Source organism: Antechinus flavipes, chromosome 3 (assembly GCF_016432865.1).
Source record: "Antechinus flavipes isolate AdamAnt ecotype Samford, QLD, Australia chromosome 3, AdamAnt_v2, whole genome shotgun sequence".
Taxonomy (NCBI): domain Eukaryota; kingdom Metazoa; phylum Chordata; class Mammalia; order Dasyuromorphia; family Dasyuridae; genus Antechinus; species Antechinus flavipes.
The window spans coordinates 204,836,192-204,849,472 of NC_067400.1; positions in this window are offsets into that span (position 1 = coordinate 204,836,192).

Sequence of the window (13,281 nt, forward strand, 5' to 3'; positions counted from 1 at the left end):
AACAACATGAAATCAACATGAATTATACATGTCCATAAGTCCTAGAAATGGTCCAAAACCAATCTATTATCCATTACTTCATGTGTCAGGGAATCCAATGATTCCTGCAGATTTTGAAGTACTGTATCAGTCTTATGTCTCTGGGGATCCAAAGATTCCTGCTGCTTTTAAAGTTCTGCAATAGTCTTATCAATAATTTTTCATCTCAGGGAATCTAATGATTCCTGCAGGTTTTGAAGTTTTGTAACAGTCTTATCAACAATTTTTGATGTTTATGAGTCAGTTGCTTTAACAGTTAACAGTCATGCTTTTTCAGTGGCACAGATAGTGAGAGATGCAACCATCTGATGTTTCTTGAGTTTTCTCCTTTGTTTCAAGGTTTTTCTCTTTTTCTGTCTCTCTCCAACAGACAAGGTGAATATGGCTCCTTGGTATCCATCTGAATCCTTCTCCATCTGTAGAGATATAAGCAAACCCTCTCCCCCAAGCAATTAAGCTATCTAGTCCCTTCCATTCACTACCTTTTGGATCTCTCTATATCCCCTGGTGATTATCTAAAGATAGTGGAGCTGCTCACACTGGACACTGCCCTTCTGGTGGGTTATAAAACATAGCCATAGAATTAACAACAATCACCTCGGTCTCTTAATCCCCTCCTAAGTGCAAAGCTCTGGGGGAGATACATAATTAATACAGTGAATGCATTAAAAATCATAGGTTTTAGATTTGGAATGAAAAAGTTTTCACTATACAATGAGCCAGATGAAGCCCTGAAAATTTGTCACTTGTCCACATGTTAGGGGTTAGCGACGGAAGCCGCAAGAGGATTGTGGGGGTTGTAGTTTGATATTCCTTCATCGACTTCTATCCTCCTTTCTTTCTTTCCATCACTCTTTGCTTCTTTCTCTGTTTCATTAAATCCTGTATCGGTGCTTGTGTCTTTGTTTCTTGGTTTCTACATATTTCTCTTGTTTTCTTTCACTGTTTTCTAATTATTCTTTCTGTCTCTGACTCTCTCTCTCTCTCTCTCTCTCTCTCTTCTCTCTCTCTCTCTCTCTCTCTGTGTGTGTGTGTGTGTGTGTGTCTCTCCTTTCTTTCTCTTGTTCTCTCTCTAGATGGATAGATAGAAATCCAATATGTATATAGTGATTAATGTCACCTGTCTCATTAGAATATGGGCTCTTTAAGGACAGCAACAATGTTGGTTTTTTTCTTTTATAATAGGGGTCTGGCTGATGACCCCTGCTCTCCTGAGTCTGAGAAGGCCTCCATATGAAATTCCCCATCTAGAAAAGGTAGAAAATTTATTTCAGGGAGAAGTGTGATGATGTTTAATAGATGTGTCTTGTGGATACGAGCAATCACATATACCCCTTCTGTAACTGGTTCCAGTCTGTTAAGCACATGGCTGTAGTTTGTGGAACTGGAACTGAGGGTATCTTGGAAAGATATTTCTTCCTCTCTCCTGGTGGGACTTCTGCTCTTGATTTGTGTCATTGAAATTGTCAGCAAAAATGGCGAGAGGCAATGCTGCAAAAGTAGAGGTACAGAGCCCTCTCCTTTTGAGGCTGGCCTGTGACCTCCCAACTGCAGGCCTCCCTTCGTTGCCATGCTGTTTGTTCTGTTGCTTTAGGTGGAGTTGGATCTGGAGGGTGCTTGGAAAACAGTCTTTTGAGGAGATTTTTGAGGAGAGTTGTTGGAATCCTTACTAACTGCTAAGTAATTAGAGTTGATCTAATCTTACAAGAAGTTGTTTTGGCCAGAACCTGAAACAAGGTACTAAGTAGAACTAATCAAGACAAGGCTTGTGTTCCCACCTTTACTCAAAGTCCACACCTTAAAGCTCTTTGGGCCAGAGAGCACTATGGGAGAAAACCCATAATCCCATTCTCTCAGAAGGTTCACATATAAGGCGAGACAGCCATTCCAGAATACATTTTTTCCTCTTGGCTGGCTGATCGCGCTAGACTCGAGAGAAACGACTCTGCTGCAGAGAACACTTTTGACGGACTTCAGTGGAGCTACGCCAGAAGCCCTCTCTCCGCGGCAAATTGGTGGCTGGGCCCCCCAGAAGGAGATAAGAGAGATCTTCCATCTCTGTTGGAGGCAGAAGAAGGCAGAGGCAGAGGCTGAAGGACAGAACCTTTGGATTTGGAGACATCCGAAGGGCTCTAAGCCTCTAAACCGGCTATCCTCTGAGAACAAACTCCAACATTTGAACTCTTAACATTTGGCGCCCAAGCGTGGGAACCAAGGACCCTACTTTCACTGAAGAAGTCTCCAGTGACCAGGAACTGAGTGAGTACAACCTTTTTTGGCTGAAATGGGACAGATCCTAGGTAAAGATTCTCCATCCCCCACCCCAACCCCCCCAACCCCAGACCCACCCAGGAGTGGTGCTATAGAAAGCCTGCTTAAGCTGATAGAAGATCAAGGGTTACTTGTAACTTGGGGACAGGCAGCTAGACTTCTGGTTACATTAAAACGCACCTCCCCTTGGCTCTTAGAGGAAGAGAAAATCTCTCTAAAAAACTGGGCATTGGTTGGTCAATAGCTCTCCGCATATTACAATGAAAACGGTCCTCGTTCAGTTTCCATTGAAGTATTCTTTTTATATAATACGATACAGATGGCCTTAAAATACCGTACTTGTTCTAGGAGAAAAGGAAAAAACTCTAGGAATAGCCAAAGGGGGAAGCCTGAGATAAAGGAGGAAGACAAAGAACAGATTAATGGCCATATCCCCACAGGGCAGGGAGACTTAAGTGAGGCTCAAGGGTGGGGTGAATCTGAGGCAGCCTCAGCCCCACCTGAGGAGCAGGTAATTGACTCTCCTTCATCAACTCCACCCTCCTGGATGGAGGGAGGAGGGGTAGTGGGGGGAGCAGTGACAGCAACAGCACCTCCCCCCCAGTATCCAGCACCTCCTCCCCAGCATCCAGCACCTCCTCCTATGAGTAGATTGCAAAAGGGACTAATTAAGGCCAGAGAAGAAGGGAAAAATGTATCAGAATTTCAACACCACATTTTTCCTGTAATTCAACAGTTTAATTCTTCAGGTCAAGAAAGTAGAAGATACTCACCTTTTGATATAGAAATCCTCAAAGACCTGAAAAAAGCTTGCACTCTTTATGGGGCTACATCAGCTTATGTTAAGATGCTATTACAAAATTTGTCTTTTGAAATCTTGACCCCTAATGACTGGAAATCGATAGCAAAAATATGCCTAGAACCTGGACAGAACTACTTGTGGCTTTCTGAATATAGTGAACTCTGTAGGATACAAGCCCAACAAAATATTCAAAGTGGAGTTCATACTGCAATCACCTGTGACCTACTAACAGGTACAGGTCCTTATGCAGATGTCACAGCACAAATTAGTTATTCTGTAGCAGCATATCAGCAAATTGCTGATAATGCTATCAAAGCGTGGGCTTCTCTTCACAATAAATATGACAAGGGGGGGGCCTTCACAAAAATAACACAAGGGCCAAATGAACCCTTCGCTGACTTTGTGGGACGCTTGCAGACAGCTATCATAAGAACAAATGGAGAAAATGCAATAACAGACATCTTGATAAGGCAACTTGCTAAGGAAAATGCTAATGAGGTTTGCAGAAGAATTATACTAGGACTGCGCAAGGATGCTCCTTTAGAGGAACTCATAAGACGCTGTGCCACAGTGGACACAGGTGCCTTTTATAGCCAGGCTATGATGCAGACTTCCCAAAATCCAAACATGAGAAGACAGAATCCCTCTTGGCAAGGGACTTCCAGAGAGACTCGTAGATGCTTTCAGTGTGGAAAAGTAGGACATCTGAAAGCTCAATGTTGGTATAGAGATAGAATGGGAAGACAAGGTGGGAGAACAAGACCCCAAACCCCATGTCCAAAATGCAACAGAGGCTTCCATTGGGCCTCAGAATGCAGACAGATTCAGGGAAACGGGATGAGGGGCCCAGCCCCAGGGCCCAAGGCAAAAAACACTTGGGGCATGATGGCAGCCAATGGTGCACCCAGAGAGTGCCTAGAAGTCCAGTACCCAGACATGACCAATCAACCAGAAAGCCATATGATGGGAGAAGGGGATTACACAGTCAACCAGCCAGGAAGCAACCTGATGGCAGAAGGGAATTACAATTGGGGAGAATAGAGCTGTATGCAGCTGGGACAACTGAGATACCCCCTGGAGAGGTGAAATCTGTTCCTCTCCAGCCTATGGATCCCTTACCTCCAGGCACAGTAGGCTTGACCATTTCACCTTCTTGTATGTACAAAACAGTGTCCATCCACACACTGATGTGGGAAACTGGGGAATGTGTAGATAATATCCCAGTCACTAATACAGGTAGTCAATGTGTGACTTATCACCCAGGAGACGTAGTAGCATCAGGGTTACTCCTACAGAATCCTAATAAGCAGCCTCGTGATAGTCACCCAGGTTCTGACTCCAGACCACAAAAACCAGAAATATACTGGACAGCAGCAGTAACGGCTGACCGACCTATGCTCACTATCTATATAAATGGCCTACCATTGGAAGGATTGGTAGACACAGGTGCGGATCGTACAGTTATTAGAGGTGCCAGTTGGCCCAGTCACTGGCCAAAGATTAAAGCAGATACCTATATGTCTGGAGTAGGAGGATCAATAGCAGCTGAAGTTAGTGCTGCCCCTATGAGATGGACTTTTGAAGGCAAAACAGGAGTTTTTACTCCTTTTATAGTTGAAAAAATCCCCATCAATCTGTGGGGAAGAGACGTTTTACAACAATTGGGGTTAAAAATGAGTACTTCGGTTTTTTAAGCAGGGCTGCTGTTGAAGGCCTGCCAACACTTTCACCTATTCCTATCCAATGGAAAACTGATACACCAGTGTGGATAGAACAGTGGCCCTTAAGTAGCGATAAAATTCAGGCCTTATTAGATATAGTACAGGAGCAGCTTGAACAAGGGCATTTACAACCTTCTCTAAGTCCTTGGAATTCACCAGTGTTCGTTGTAAAAAAGAAATCAGGAAAATGGAGGATGCTCACTGATTTAAGAAAAGTGAACGAACAGATGGAAACTATGGGAACTCTTCAGCCTGGACTTCCATCTCCTACTCAGCTTCCTAGAGAATGGCCTCTTTGGGTTATAGACATCAAGGATTGTTTCTATTCAATTCCTCTGGATAAGGAGGATATGAAGAGATTTGCCTTTTCGGTGCCCAGTGTCAATTTAGCTGAGCCTTATAAAAGATATGAATGGACGGTTTTGCCACAGGGTATGAAGAACAGCCTCACTATGTGTCAAATGTATGTTGCTGCTGCTCTTGCTCCAATAAGAAAAGCATTTCCAAAAGTTATGCTATTACATTATATGGATGATATATTGGGTTGTGCACCTGAGGAACAAATTCTAGAAGCATGTCTACAAAAAACCATAGAAACACTAAGATACTACAAACTTCATATCGCTACAGAAAAAATTCAAAGGCATGCTCCTTTTCAATATTTAGGATATGAAATATATCCTAAGGCACTTACACTACAAAAACTATCTTTAAGAACAGAGAGGTTGAACACCTTAAATGATTTCCAAAAATTAATAGGAGATATCCAATGGATGCGTCCAGTATTAGGTTTAACTACCAATCAATTGCAACCCCTATATGACATTTTAAGGGGAGACACTGCTTTAAATTCACCACGCCGGCTTACAAAAGAAGCTCAAGAGACCTTGAGAGAAGTTGAACTGGCTTTATCCAATGTAGTTGAGAGAGTAACTCAAAAACCCTTGGAAATATCAGTTTTTGCTACGAAAGAAGCACCCACAGCAGTCCTTCATCAAGGAGACAGTGTGATAGAGTGGGTGAACCTCCCAGCACAACCAGAACAAAGCCTTACGCCTTACCCAGTGCTTGTGGCTAGAATTCTATTAAAGGCCATTAAGCGAGCAGTACAATTATCTGGGACAAGACCTGACAAGATATATACCTTCTATACAAATGCACAAATTAATGTATGCTGTGAAACCATCCCAGAGTGGCAGATTTTATTGGCCATGGCTCCAAATTTTGCACATGGATCTCCATTAAAGATAACCAGACTACTGCATAATTGGCAATGGATTTTTGAAGAGAAGGTTTCTAAGGTTCCTCTTGAAGGACCAACCATCTTTACAGACGCAGCCAAACAAAATATTTGTGCTGTATACTCTCATGATCTAACCGTAAAAAGAGTAGTCAGAACTCCTTTTCAGTCCACTCAGCAGAACGAATTATATGCGATCATGCTAGCTCTCACTTATTACCCAGGCGACATAAATATAATATCTGATTCAGCCTATTCAGTAGGTGTGGTACAAAGAATTGCCACAGCCCAAATAAAATTTGCAGCTTCTAATATATATCAGCTCTTTAAGGAACTTCAAGAGCAAGTGAGAAAGCATCCAGGAAAGATTTATATCCTGCATGTCCATTCACATAGTGGACTTCCAGGTCCTATTTTTGATGGAAATTCAAAGGCAGATAGCCTTTTAACTATGTTGGCCAATACGCCTTTATTTCAGGAGGCCCAGGAATCCCATTCTAAATACCATCAGGCTGCTCGAGCTTTGCGTTTACAGTTTGGGATTACAAAAGAAGAAGCTAGGAGCATAGTGAAAAGCTGTACAGCTTGCCTTCCCTTCCACGCTCCTACACTGCCTCCAGGGAAGAACCCTCGTGGTTTGAGACCCAATGAAATCTGGCAAATGGATGTGACTCATTATAAATCTTTTGGTCGTCTGTCTTTTATCCACGTTGTGGTAGACACCTTTTCAGGATTCACTTTTGCCATACCAGCAGCAAAAGAGACATCCCGAGTGGTCACTGAATTCCTCATTCAAGCATTCGCAATTATGGGTGTGCCACAAGAAATAAAAACAGATAATGGACCGGCATATACCTCCAAACATTTTGAACACTTTTGTGCACAGTATAAGATTCTACACACTACTGGCATACCCTTCAATCCTCAAGGTCAAGCAATAGTAGAAAGAAGAAACAGAGACATTAAGACACTCCTCCAAAAACAAAAGAAAGGAGGAGCCACGGGTAACCCTAGAGAACTTCTAAATTTAGTTCTCTATACCATTAATTTTTTAATCTTTGATAAAGATGCACTGGCTCCAGCAGACAGGTTTTACAACCCACCAGAAGAGCAGTGTCCAGTGCGAGCAGCTCCACTATCTTTAGATAATCGCCAGGTGATGTGGAGAGACCCAGAAAGTGGTGAATGGAAGGGACCGGATAGGCTAACTGCTTGGGGGAGAGGATTTGCTTGCATCTCTACAGGTGGAGAAGGAATCAGATGGGTGCCTACGAGCCGCATTCGCCTTGTCCATCGCAGAAAGATGGAGCAGACTCTTGAAACAAAGGAGAAGACCCAAGAAATATCGGGTGGTTCTGTTGCTGATTGTGCTCACAAGAATTATTAGATTCCTGGCACATGAACTAATGGACAATGGAATCCTATTGGACTGTTTCTAGGACTTATGGACATGTGTAAATTTTCAGATTGATTCTTGTTATTTGTTACATTACTACTAACCTGTGTTATATTGCTATGTGCTCATGTAAATTATGTATAATGCCTCCCATATTGACGGATTTATGTATACCATGTATATCTGTTACAAAGTTCTGGCCCATATTGATGGATTTTTGTGTACCCCCTCAGAAACCCCCTATGTTTTAAAACAAAAGAAAGGGGGAGATGTTGGAATCCTTACTAACTGCTAAGTAATTAGAGTTGATCTAATCTTACAAGAAGTTGTTTTGGCCAGAACCTGAAACAAGGTACTAAGTAGAACTAATCAAGACAAGGCTTGTGTTCCCACCTTTACTCAAAGTCCACACCTTAAAGCTCTTTGGGCCAGAGAGCACTATGGGAGAAAACCCATAATCCCATTCTCTCAGAAGGTTCACATATAAGGCGAGACAGCCATTCCAGAATACATTTTTTCCTCTTGGCTGGCTGATCGCGCTAGACTCGAGAGAAACGACTCTGCTGCAGAGAACACTTTTGACGGACTTCAGTGGAGCTACGCCAGAAGCCCTCTCTCCGCGGCAAATTGGTGGCTGGGCCCCCCAGAAGGAGATAAGAGAGATCTTCCATCTCTGTTGGAGGCAGAAGAAGGCAGAAGCTGAAGGACAGAACCTTTGGATTTGGAGACATCCGAAGGGCTCTAAGCCTCTAAACCGGCTATCCTCTGAGAACAAACTCCAACATTTGAACTCTTAACAGAGAGTACATCAAGTTACAAGTTATACATTTAGGAAGAAGATAAAAAAGGCCTTGCCTTCCTCTGCTCCTGTTCTCAGCCCCAGTTGCTCCCCCCACTCAGCTCCAGTGGATCTGGCCTAGCCCGGTCTGGCCAGGCCAGAGCCCTCAGACAGCTGACTGACCAAAAGTGACCATTTTAGCAGTTGTAGCTTTGATATGTTCAGATTGCTCAGTTGTGAGTAAATCTTATCTGGATGCTTTCTCACTTGCTCTTGAAATTCCTTAAACAGCTGATAATATTAGAAGCTACAAATTTTATTTGGGCTGGGACAATTTTTTGTGCCACACCCACTGAATAGGCCGAATCAGGTATTGTATTTACATCTTCTAGATAATAAGAGCTAGCATGATTGCATACAATTCATTCTGTTGAGTGGAATTAAAAGTTCAGACTATAGTTAAGTCATGAGAATATACAGCACAAATGTTATGTTTGGATGCATTTGTAAAAATAATTGGTACTTTAAGCGTAACCTTAGAAATCTTTTCTTCAAAAATCCATTGCCAATTATGTATTAGCCGGGTTATCTTTAATGGGGACCCATGTGTAAAATTTGGAGCTGTGGCCAATAAATTTGCCACTCTGGGATGGTTTCACAGCATACGTTAATTTGTGAATTGGTATAGAAGGTATATATCTTGTCAGGTCTTATCCTAGATAATTGTACTACTCACTTAATGGCCTTTAATAAAATTCTAGCCACAAACACTGGGTAAGGAGTAAGGCTTTGTTCTGGTTGTGCTGGGAGGTTCATCCACTCTACCACGTTGTCTCTTTATAGTTAAGTCACAAGAGTATACAGTGCAAATATTATGTTTGGACGTATCTGTAAAAGTAGTTGCTCCTTTAAGAGGAACTTTAGAAACCTTTTCTTCAAGAATCCATCACTAATTATGTAATAGTCTAGTTATCTTTAATGGAGACCCACATGTAAAATTTGGAGTCGTGGCCATTAAAATTTGCAATTTTGGGATGGTTTCACAGCATACATTAATTTGGGTATTAGTATAAAAAGTATATATCTTGTCAGGTCTTATCCCAGATAATTGTACTACTTGCTTAATGGCTTTTAATAAGATTCTAGCCACAAGCACTGGGTCAGGAGTAAGGCTTTGTTCTGGTTGTGCTGGGAGGTTCACCCACTCTATCACACTGTCTCCTTGATGAAGTACTGCTGTGGGTGCCTCTTTTGTAGCAAAAACTGATATTTCCATGGGTGTTTTTTGAGTGACTCTTTGAACCACATTGGATAAAACCAATTCAGCTTCCCTCAAAGCCTCTTGAGCTTCTTTTGTAAGCTGGCGTGGTGAGTTTAAAGCACTGTCTCCCCTTAAAATGTCATATAATGGTTCTAATTGATTGGTAGTTAAGCCTAATACAGGATGCATTCATTGGATATCTCCTATTAAATTTTGAAAGTCATTTAAGGTGTTGAACTTCTTTGTTCTTAAAGCTTTTGTACTGTAAACATTTTAGGATATACCTCATATCCTAAATATTGAAAAGGAGCATGTCTTTGATTTTTTTCTGGAGCTATATTCAATTTGTAATTCCTCAGTGTTTCTATGGTCTTTTGTAGACATGTTAACATTTGCTCCTCAGGTGCACACCCCAAGATGTCATCCATGTAATATAATAACATAACTTTTGGAAATGCTTTTCTTACTGGAGTAAGAGCAGCAGCAACATACATTTGACACACAATAGGGTTATTTTTTCATTCCCTATGGCAAAACTGTCCATTCATATCTTTTATAAGGCTCAACTAAATTAATGCAGGGCACTGAAAAGGCAAATCTTTGCAATATCCTCCTTATCTAGAGGGATAAAATAGAAACAATCCTTAATGTCTATAACCCAAAGAGGTCATTGTCTAAGCAATTGAAGTAGGAGATGGAAATCTAGGCTGAAGAGATCCCATAGTTTCCATCTATTCATTTACTTTTCTTAAATCAGTCAACATCCTCCATTTTCCAGATTTCTTTCTTTTCTTTTCTTTCTTTCTTTCTTTCTTTCTTTCTTTCTTTCTTCTTTCTTTCTTTCTTTCTTTCTTTCTTCTTTCTTTCTTTCTTTCTTTCTTTCTTTCTTTCTTTCTTTCTTTCTTTCTTTCTTTCTTTCTTTCTTTCTTTCTTTTTTTCTTTTTTTTCTTTTTTTTTTTTACAACAAATACAGGGGAATTCCAAGCTCAGAGAAAGTTGTAAATGTCCTAGGTCAAGTTGTTCTTGTACTATATCTAATAAGGCCTGAATTTTATCACTTGTTAAGGACCACTGTTCTACCCACACTGGTGTGGTTTTCCACTGAACAGGAACAGGTGAGAGTGCAGAAGCCCTGCCTAAAAAGCCAAAGTAGTCCATTGTAATTTTAACTGCTGTAAAATGTCTCTTCCCCATAGGTTGAGGAGAATTTTTTCAAACATAAAACGAGTAAAAACTCCTGTTTCACCTTCAAATGTCCATCTCATAGGGGCAGCACTAATTTCAACTGCTATTGATCCTCCTATGCCAGACATATAGATGTCTGCCTTAATCTTTGGTCAATGACTGGGTCAATTGGCACCTCTAATGACTATACAATCTGCACCTGTGTCTACCAACCCTTCCAATGGTATGCCATTTATATAGATAGTGAGTATAAGTCGGACAGCTATAACAGCTGCAGTCTAGAATATTCCTGGATTCTGCTGTTGGGAGTCAGAATTTGGGCAACTATCACCAGATTGCCTATTAGGAGTCTGTATCAGTAAACCTGATGCTACTACTTCTTTTGGGTGATAAGTCATATATTGTCTACCTGTATTAGTGACTGGGATATTAGCCACACTTTCCCCAGTCACATCAGTGTATGGATAAACACTGTTTTGTAAATACTCTCAGGAGGTGAAATGGCCAAGCCTATTGTGCCTGGATGCAAGGGATCCATAGGCTGGACAGGGACAGATTTCACCTCTCCAGGAGATATCTCAGTAGTCCTAGCTGCATCCAACTCTTATTTTCCCTAATTGCAATCCTTTTCCCCATCTGATTGCTTCTTGGCTGATAGATCTTGTAATCCGTTTCTTCCATAGATTGCTTTTTGGCTGATTAATCATGTCTGAATACTTAACTTCTAAAGACTCTCTGGGTATAACCTTGGCTGCCATCATGCCCGGCCTGTTTTTTGCCTGGGGCCCTGGAGCTGGATCTTGCCTCTCTTTTCCCTGAGTCAATCTACATTCTGATGTCCACTGGGGCCCTGAAACTGGGCCTCGCTTTCCATTTCCCTGAGTCTACATTCAGAGGCCCAGTTGCATTTTGTACATTGGGCTTTTGGGTCTTTTCTCCCACCCTGTTCTCTCTATCTCTATGCCAACATTGAGCTTTTAGATGCCCTACTTTATCACACCTTTTGAAAGTATTGACTAGTCTCTCTGGAAGTCTCTTGCCAAAAGGGACTCTGTCTTCCCATGTTCTGCATCATAGCCTGGGTATAAAAGGCATTTGTGCCCACTGTGGCACAGCATCTTATGATCTCCTTTAAAGGCACATTCTTTTGTAGTCCTAGTATAATTCTACAAACCTCATTAGCATTTTCTCTAGCAAGTTGTTTTATCATTATTCCTGTTGCTGCATTTTCACCAGTAGTTTGTATAACAGCTGTCTGCAGACAGCTTACAAAATCAACAAAGGGTTCATTTAGATCTTGCTCTATTTTCGTGAAGCTTTCTCCTCTATCTTGCTTTCCTGGAAGGGTGCCCCATGCTTTGATAGCAGCAGCAGCAATTTGCTCATATGCTATCAAAGAGTAATTAATCTGCACTAAAGTGTCTGCATAAAGACCTATATCTGCTAGTTGATCAATGATAGTTGGTATATTAACTCCAGTTTGCCTATTTTGTTGGTCTTGTATTCTATAGAGTTAAATATCCTCAGAAAGCCACAACAAGTTTTGTCCAGGTTCTAAACATGTCCTTGCTATAGATTTCCAATCACTAGGGGTTAAGACTTCAAAAGCCAAATTCTCTAATACCATTTTAACATAAGAGGATGTAACCCCATAAAGAGTGCAACCCTTTTTCAGATCTTTGATAATTTCCAGATCAAAAGGAGTATATCTTCTCCTTTCTTGATCTGAAGAGTCAAACTCTTGAATAACAGGGTATGCTTCTGTTTTAAAATCAGATATATCCTGTCCTTTTTTAGCTTTAACTAGTGTCTTTTATAATCTTGTCATAGGGAATGGACAAAGTTGCTTCATGGGTGGTGCTGATTGTATCACTGCCCTTCTCCCTCCTCCTTCTCCTTCTACCCATGAAGGGTTAATTGAGGAGGGAGGGTCAAGGGATGGGGAATACCCTAATGGCTCTGCTGTGAAGCACTACTATACTTAATTTCATCAGCACTGTACTTAACTCCTTTCTTATCTAATTCTTCATGCTTTTCAGCTTTTTTTTATCAGTACCCTCCCCATCCTGATCTTTCTTCTTTTTCCTTATTCGAAGGAATTCCCTAAAGCCAATTGTATTGTTATATATATATAATGTTTCTTTAAAAGTTAAATCAGGACCATTATCATTGTAATATTCAATTAGTTGCCCTCCCACTAATTTCCACTTGTCTGGTTCTAATCCTTCTTCCTTTGAGAACCAAGGAGATGTGTACTCTAATGTTTCTAAAAGTCCAATGATCTGCTTCCAAGTTACAATCAAAACTTGTTTTTTTATTAGCTTAATTATACCCTCTACATACTTCCCTTGGAGTGGAGAAGGCTCTTTTCTAAGTATTTGTCCCATTTCAGCTGAAACACTAGTTTAACCCTTACCAATGTTTCCTGCTTGTCTATTTTTGTACTCACCCAAATTTCTGGGTTATGGAGACTTTTCCACTGAACTCAGGATCATGTCAGTCTGGACTGCTGAGTGCAATTCCTTAGCCCCATGTTGGGCGCCAAAATGTAATGTTCCAGCTAGTTTTCGGACCTTTGCATGGATCTA